General features: G+C 39.6%; 1 long non-coding RNA gene across 1 annotated transcript; it reads right to left on the bottom strand.

The window, feature by feature from the left end:
- Positions 1-1,992: 1,992 nt before the first annotated feature.
- On the bottom strand, positions 1,993-4,611 carry LOC149844923 (uncharacterized). Its single transcript, XR_016430417.1, has 2 exons — positions 4,527-4,611; positions 1,993-2,187 (listed from the first exon to the last, which is right to left on the bottom strand). It is a non-coding gene; the product is annotated as an uncharacterized LOC149844923 (long non-coding RNA).
- Positions 4,612-8,709: the final 4,098 nt, after the last annotated feature.

Genomic DNA, 8,709 nt, shown 5'->3' with positions numbered 1-8,709 from the left:
GAACACAGCGAAAATTTAGTTCGTAGTATCTAACAGGAATAATGGTTTTGCTGGGACCACACAATATTGCTATCGAAGAAATTATTGATGCAGGCATGGTGCTGGTTTCAAAAGTGGTGTTAGCAGATATTGCCAATCTTTTTGGACTTTGTAATTCTTTTCATTGTGATACAATCTGAGCTGCACATCGAGGTACTTGCTCAGTACATTGTCATCAAAAGGCCCATGGTTGCAAGAAAAGGGAAAGAAAATATTACGATTAATTCTTAGTCTTGATTAATCTAATCTTGACCACTAGATTTGAAAGGCAGAATAAAAAAATAGATTGAGACCCCAAGTCATTTGTTTGTGGTATTTTTCAATAGCTTTGGGGAGCTATTGGATATGGTGTTTGGCTGTGCTCCCAAAGCAGCTAGCTGGAAAGCTGAATGAGGAAGATGTAAATAATGCTCAAGATCTCCATAAACTTTCAAAATTACTTCTAGAGAGTCGACTTTTCCATGAGATTGAGACTTGACTTGGTGGTATGATTTAAGTAGATCTAGGAGTAGTCTGAATCAATTGGATCATCATTGGGGTCCATAAAGATAGCAAATTGACACATGCAACGTATCTCTGTGAGAGAGAGGGCCGGATTTGCTGGAAATGCTCTAAAAAGTGTGCATTTTTAGTGGCTTCATGTCATAGGGATCTTGGTCCACCCGTGGTTCAATAGCTTTCAGTTACAGCTTTGTGGGAGGGAGGTCTACCTATTAAAGGTTCATTAATGGACTGGTTAATTCTTCTTGAGAAAAGTTTAACTAGCCAGGCCGTTAAGCATAGGGTATTTTTGCTTCCTAGCAGATGCATTCTTTGTGCTGGTGCAGAGGAAAATGCTTTGCACCTATTTTGGCGGTGCTCATACATACAAGACTTGTTCAACGATATGTGGCACATCCCAGATTTCAAAAAGGATCAAGTCAGTGATCTTAGGGATGTAATATTGGCAAGGCATTTGGAAGGAAAAGGACGCCAGTGGGTTTTTATTTGGCGGTGTTGGGTGCTCATATGTTGGTGCTTGATCTGGTTAGAATCAAATAATAGAATTTTTAGGCAAGCACATCAGGATTCCATTATTCTCTGGAAGAATACCAAATGGAAGCTTATGATGAGAATTCGCTTAAAATGGCCTGATGAGGATCTGATCTGGATTTCTATAGGGAGTTCTGAAATTTTGATCAAATGTAAACTCTTCATCTTTAGTGATAACTCATCACTCAAGAATCTCTGGTGTAAATTCTCCCTATTATTTAATTTAATAAATATTTTTCATTAAAAAAAGACACGTTCAATTTCAATAGGCCATAACTTTGTCAAAGAAAAATTTTCATTTTTTAGAAAACCCTTTCTTTCTTTCAGTTCTGAAGAAAAAGCGATGAACGTGAGCGGCGATGGCTCTGGGAACCCACCAGCGTCACGTACTTGGGATCCAGGAGAGTCGACTGGTGGTGGTGATGAGAGTTATGGACATCAGACCAATACCTTGGTCAGATGTGGTAAGGTTTCACTACAACAAAGCAGTAGATTAGCGACGACCACATTCCGTCGCTAATCCGTCGCTAACATGGTTAGTGACGGATTAGCGATAGCGAGGCGACAGTATGCTTACGTCGCGAATATTTCGACGCTAACTGGCGACGGAATTATTCCGTCGCCAGGTCCGTCGCTAATTGCGACAGAATAACGAGCGCTATATTCCGTCGCCAATCCGCCGGTACTCAACGTCGACCACCGCTTGGCGACGGATTTACTTCCGTCGCTATGCCGTCGCTATATTAATATGAATAGCGACGGATGGTTTCGTCGTTAATCCGTCGCAAACACGAAAAAAAATTAAAAAAAAATTATTTGAAAATTAATTACCGAGAACTGTACAATTTCTATTTCCTGTACAATTTATATTTCCTGTAAATAAAAAACAAACCACACAAAAAAATTCATATAACAAGAATCTACAACAATTAATCGTTCCACCTTAAAATTAAGAAGTTTAATTATTTACAATTCAACAATTACAATTAGGAAAAATAAAAAAAAATAGAACTTCTTCAACACAGTCCTCTAATCATCGCCAAGATTTTGTGCGTCTTCTTGTTCATTGTCTTTATCTGTCCCTTCAGCTCCACTACCCTGATTATCGCTAGCAGCCTACACAAGAAAAGAACAGTCAGTATTGATAAACAAAATATAATAAATAAATTACACACTATATGTGATTCTATCATGTGCTCATGTGTGATCTAAGGCAATAAAAAAACTCTATATTTGATTCTATCATGCTCATATGTGCTCTAAGGCAGTCAAAAAATTGAATATGTGATTATAGCATGTTCATATGTGTTCTAAGGCATCTAAAAAAACTCTATATGTGATTCTACCATGCTCAGATGTGCTTTAAGGCAGGCAAAAAACTATATATGTGATTCGATCATGCTCGTATGTGTGCTAAGGCAGTAAAAAAATTGAATATGTGAATATAGCATGCTCATATGTGCTCTAAGGCAGGCAAAGCCAAAAATTTTATATGTGATTCTATCATAAATGATATATAACATGTTCATATATGTTCTCAGGCAGTAAAAAAACTCTATATGTTATTATAGCATGCTCATATGTGTGCTAAGGCAGTCAAAAAACTGAATATGTGATTATAATATGCTCATATGTGTTCTTAGGCAGTCAAAAAACTGAATATGTGATTATAGCATGCTCATATGTGTTATAATGCAGTCAAAAAAACTTTATATGTGATTCTATCATGCTCATATGTGCTCTAAGGCAGACAAAAAGTTATATATATATATATATATATATATATATATATATATATATATATATATGTGATTCTATCATGCTCATATGTGTGCTAAGGCAGTAAAAAAATTGAATATGTGAATATAGCATGCTCATATGTGCTCTAAGGCAGGCAAAGCCAAAAAATTTATATGTGATTCTATCATAAATGATATATAACATGTTCATATGTGTTCTAAGGCAGTTAAAAAAATGAATATGTGATTATAGATGTTCATATGTGTTCTAAGGCATCTAAAAAAACTCTATATGTGATTCTACCATGCTCAGATGTGCTTTAAGGCAGGCAAAAAACTATATATGTGATTCGATCATGCTCGTATGTGTGCTAAGGCAGTAAAAAAATTGAATATGTGAATATAGCATGCTCATATGTGCTCTAAGGCAGTCAAAAAACTGAATATGTGATTATACCTGAGAGGGACCTGGAATCGAAGATCCCCTATCCTGAACAGCGACCTTGATCTCATTTCGGAGAAAGGGGGCGACGGTGTATTGAAAGTAGTTATTCAGTGATTCATTAATGATCTCGCGTACGTCATCACCAGAAAGAATAGTCGGCTGCTTGGAGCTTATGTCGGCACAAGAAGTCGGTGAGCCGTAACTGGAAGAACCAATAACTGGTGAAGTGTTCATATTACTCCCAAACCCGAACACGCGACCTTTTTTTGGTTCACCTGCTGCAGTCACCCATGCTGTAGGATCAAATGATGGATGCTGAGTAGCGTCTTCGCCATATCGCTCTACCATCTGTTGCTCATATGCCTCCTACAAAATAATGTTTAAAGTATTCATTAATAATTAATGATAACATTATGATAACTTGCATATATATTGCAAAGATTATTAATAGAATTAATACATACCATTGTCGTTCTCGCCTTCTCTGATACGAAGACTCCCGTGGTCTTCTGTTTATGTGTTTCTACAAACACATCCTTATATGGTACACTGCCTCCTTTTTCTGCTTCCTGCGAAGTTAAATGACAAAAGATTTAGTACACAAGTTTGCAACAATACTTATAAAATTAATATTATATATTGATGAGTTACCATTTTCTTTAGGAGGCTCACAAATGTCTTAGATCCACCTGTGTGTAGATGGGCTTCGGGCATCTTCGATCGATTTTGTGAAGCCTTCGCAGAGCGATTTTTAAATGCATCTCCCGCCCACTTATCGCACATTTCATCCCAGTAATCTCTCCTGATAGTAATAGGACCATGGCCCTTCCACAGTAATGGATCATCTACTACGCCAGATGCTTTTTTTGCTGCAGTCTTCATAGTGTGCAGCATGTCTGCAAATTGATTGGCAGCCACCTTCTGCCACACCTTCCTTGCATCATTTTCTTCTACCGTAGTTGCGAAGCGATTTGAAGCCTACAAATATTTTCAGAAAGTTAGTAGACATTGCTTAAATAAATTAAATATGAAACACATTAACTATGAGGAACAACTGTATACCATGAATGAGGACCACAATCTGTCTAACACCTCCTTTGGGTACTCTTTCCATTGAGCAACTGGTCCTGGTAGATGTTGAAGAAGTGAATTCCTAATCTCCTGTACTACTTCTTGTGGCTCAAACCTCGTGTTGCACATGAATTGTTACACAGTAAATATCAATATAAAATATTTAAAAGATATGCAATAATTTAAAACAAAATACTTACGGTCGATTATCGATATACACTATTCGAATGAGTCTTCTTGTGCCAGCCTGAGAAGACCCTGTTTCCTGTGTTGGCTGTTGACTTGTGTGATCAACTGGTGTAGGTGGGTCGTGTACAGGCGCAACATCATCTGTAAAAAAATACATTAGAAATTCTCAGAATGTGCATTTGAACTAATCAAGCATCTAATTAGTTATATGATATACCTATCACAGAAGCCCGTGAAGATGAAGGCTGAGCCTGGCTACTACTGGATGAGCGACCACTATAACCTCCACGAACCATATTCTAACAAATAACATATGTCATAAAATACATTCAAATAATTCACATCAAGTATTACAATGCAATCAAGTCATTCACATCAAGCATTGCAATGCATTCAAATAATTCAAATCATTGGCATCAAGTATTGCACTAATTCAAATCATTCGTTAATTGCATAAATTATATACATTCAGATAATTCAAATAATTCACATCAAGTATTATAATGCATTCGAATCATTCGTATCAAGCATTGCAATGCATTCAAATAATTCAAATTATTGGCATCAAGTATTGCACTAATTTAAATCATTCGTTAATTGCATAAATTATAATACATTCAGATAATTGAAATCATTCACATCAAGTATTACAATGCAATCAAGTCATTCACATCAAGCATTGCAATGCATTCAAATAATTCAAATCATTGGCATCAAGTATTGCACTAATTCAAATCATTCGTTAATTGCATAAATTATAATACATTCAGATAATTGAAATCATTCACATCAAGTATTAAAATGCATTCGAATCATTCGTATCAAGTATTACAATACATTCAAATAAAATTTATGATCATTCACACCAAGTATTGCAATACAACTCACATCAAGTATTACAATGCATTTAAATAGAGGTTTGTAGTATAAGATTTTGCTCACTAGCTTGAGAATTCTTCCTCGTCACTAGTTTGACTTTCTTCTTCTTCTTCTTCATTGTTTGCCCATCCACTTGGTACATCATTTGGATCACATTCCTCTATGAATGTTTCATCGGCCAATGGAGATATGACATGCATATCATGCGCAACATCGTGATCATAAGCGAAGTCATAGACATCATCTGATTGATAGTAATCACTGTCTTCAGCTAACTCATCTTCTTGTAACTGATCATACTCGGGGTATAGTTTGGATTTCACCTTGCAAACTGCCCACCATTCATTTCTATCTGACTTTTTTATACTCGGATATGAAGTATAATAAACTTGTTGAGCCTGCGAGGCTAATATGAATGGTTCATATGTTCCAAACCTGGATTTATGATTCACCTCCACAATGACTGAAGCTTTGTCGAGTCTTGTTGCAGTTGGATCAAACCAATGACACTTGAATATCGTAACCCTGTTATTCATGCCTAAGTAAGTCAACTCCATTATTTCCTCTATAACACCGTAGTAATCATGTTCATTTTCACCGTAGCTGCTATCCTTGACACACACGCCACTATTTATCGTTGATTTGTTTATACCGTAGTCTTTTGTATGGAATCGATAACCATTTACGATATACCCGTTGTAGCATTGCATAAATTATAATACATTCATTTGAAGCATGCTTTCAGTATACAATTTCACATGGAAGACATAATCAAATTGAAAGTAACTACATGTAAGCATGGATACAATCACATCAAACATTGCAATACATCGAAATAATTCATATCAAACAAATGTCAAACATCTACCTGCAGCAAACACACTTCAATATCCCACTAACTACTACCATGCATAGCATGGACTCCGTACTCCAAAAATAAGAACATTTCCATATTCATACATTAAAATCATGCTCAGCATGATCTCCGAACTCCAACAAAGCAGTCCTAGATATCAACAACTAAGTGAGTGTGTGAACAATAAAGTGTTACATTCAATAAATTAAATAACATGTGATGCGCTTGCCTCACTTACTCACCACGGGTATTTACCCGATTTGCATTGTTTTTGTCACTTACTTACCACGGGTGGCGGGGCACAAGCGAGTTCCGTTGAGAAATCTGCACAAAAAAACAATTTTTTAAAATGAAGTCACCACGGAAAAAAAACTGTTCTGACAAGGGGTCGACTCCTCTGCTGTTCCGACAGGGGGTCGACCCCCTGCCCGGAGTTGACCCCATGCCCGGGTCGACCCCCTACCGGAAAGGCAAGGGGCAAGGGTCCTCTGCCGAAAAATGCAGGGGGTTAGCCCTCTGCAAGAAACGCAGGGGGTTAACCCCCTTCCGAAAAATGCGGGGGTTAACCCTCTGCCGGAAAACACGGGGGTTAATCCTCCGTTTTTCGGAAGGGGGTTAACCCCCTGCCGGAAATGGGAGGGGGTTAACCCCCTGCCGGAAATGGCAGGGGGTTAACCCCCTGCGTGAAAATGGGGGTTAACCCCCTGCGTGAACCGGAAGGGGGTTAACCCCCTGCCGGAAACGGCAGGGGGTTAATCCCTTACGTCAAAACGGGGGTTAACCCCCTGCCGGAAATGACAGGGGGTTAACCCTCTGTGTGAACCGGGAGGGGGTTAACCCCCTGCCAGAAACGGCAGGGGGTTAACCCCCTGCGTGAAAATGGGGGTTAACCCCCTGCCGGAAACGGCAGGGGGTTAACCCCCTGTGTGAACCGGGAGGGGGTTAACCCCCTGCCAGAAACGGGAGGGGGTTAACCCCCTGCCGGAAACGGGAGGGGGAGGGCGTTACCTTTCTCCGGGCGGCGAACGGTGGGACCGGCGGGACTGGCGAACGGCGGGACCGGCGAACGGCGGGAGCGGGACCGGCGCAGGAGCAGCAAAAGAAGAAAAGGAAAACCTGGTTGGGATTAGGGTTATTCGAAAGTTAGCGACGGCTTAGCGACGGATTAATTCTGTCGCTAAGCCAACGTAAAATCAAATTCGCAAAAATAGCGACGGATTATATTCTGTCGCCACATCCGTCGCTAGTTAGCGACAGACTAGTTTCCGTCGCTAACGTCGTCGGTAAATGGTGCGATCGTACCAACAAAACAATCCGTCGCAACATCCGTCGCTAATTAGCGACGGACTAGGCGACAGACTATCTTCCGTCGCTACTTTCATAAGATTCAATGATAATAGCGACGAATATTTGTCGCTCGCCAATCCGTCGCTAACTAGCGACAGAATCTTTCCGTCGCTAACGTCCGTCGCTAACAACGTATTTTCTTGTAGTGTTTGGTACACCATCTGTCCCAGAGGGTCCAATCCTTTGAAGGTGAGATCCTACGAAGGTCTTCCTAGGGTGTTTGTTCCTGCTGGTCGTCATTCAGATATACAAAACTTGTGGAGTTTAACTATTATGACAGGGCTGTTCGTAGGTGAGAAGTTTAAGATAATGGAATTTTCCTTCATCTTTGACAATCTTTTTTTTTCTAAGGAAAATTAAGATCATGAATTCATAGATAGGAAGAATTACAGCAGTGTGACAAAATGTTACTCAAAAGAAATTAGAGGGATCGATGATCCAATAGAAACTGAACATTAAAATCTGGCCACTTAAGTATACACCTAGTGAGCATTTCGCGTTGGGCTGCCTTGGCAACAATGCTTTGATGACGATGTCCTTCTATATGGAGTCTACGGTTCCTCTGCAGCCAAACGAGACACCATAGAGCGAGCACGAAGTAGCGCCATGCAAAGGTGATCTTTTGTCCACTACATTGGAAGTGTGAGGCAATTAGCACGTCCCTTAAATTGTTGGGTGCACTTTATTGAGGGAGAGTAACATGTCATACCAGCATAAAACATTCTCTTGCAAAATCACACTCCCAAAAAAGGTGAAGAGATGACTGTTACTGTTCTAGATCCAGAGAACTCATCAGGATTCATGCTCCAGGATCCAAACCCTACCTCGATAGGGAAACAGGACTTCTTAGGACCCGGTGGGGACTAGGATGATGTGACACCTGAGGTGTCCTCTTCACCGGTGAAAAAGTGAATGGACACATATCCATTGAAGGAGGAAGAAGAGCCAAACATGTGTCAAATCTAGAGCAAAGGAGATCTTTTCAGTAGGATCCATAGTGGAGGCATCACATTAAAGGAATAGGGTGGGATGTCCTCACCTCTCTAGAGCCTTCTCTCTTCTTCCGGTAATCCGGTAAGGAGATGTGTAGAATTCACCATGTTTGCTTTTTA

Source organism: Nuphar pumila, chromosome 2 (assembly GCF_984573655.1).
Source record: "Nuphar pumila chromosome 2, dmNupPumi1.hap1.1, whole genome shotgun sequence".
NCBI classification, from domain to species: Eukaryota; Viridiplantae; Streptophyta; class Magnoliopsida; order Nymphaeales; family Nymphaeaceae; genus Nuphar; species Nuphar pumila.
This window is presented reverse-complemented; position numbering and strand designations above follow the sequence as displayed.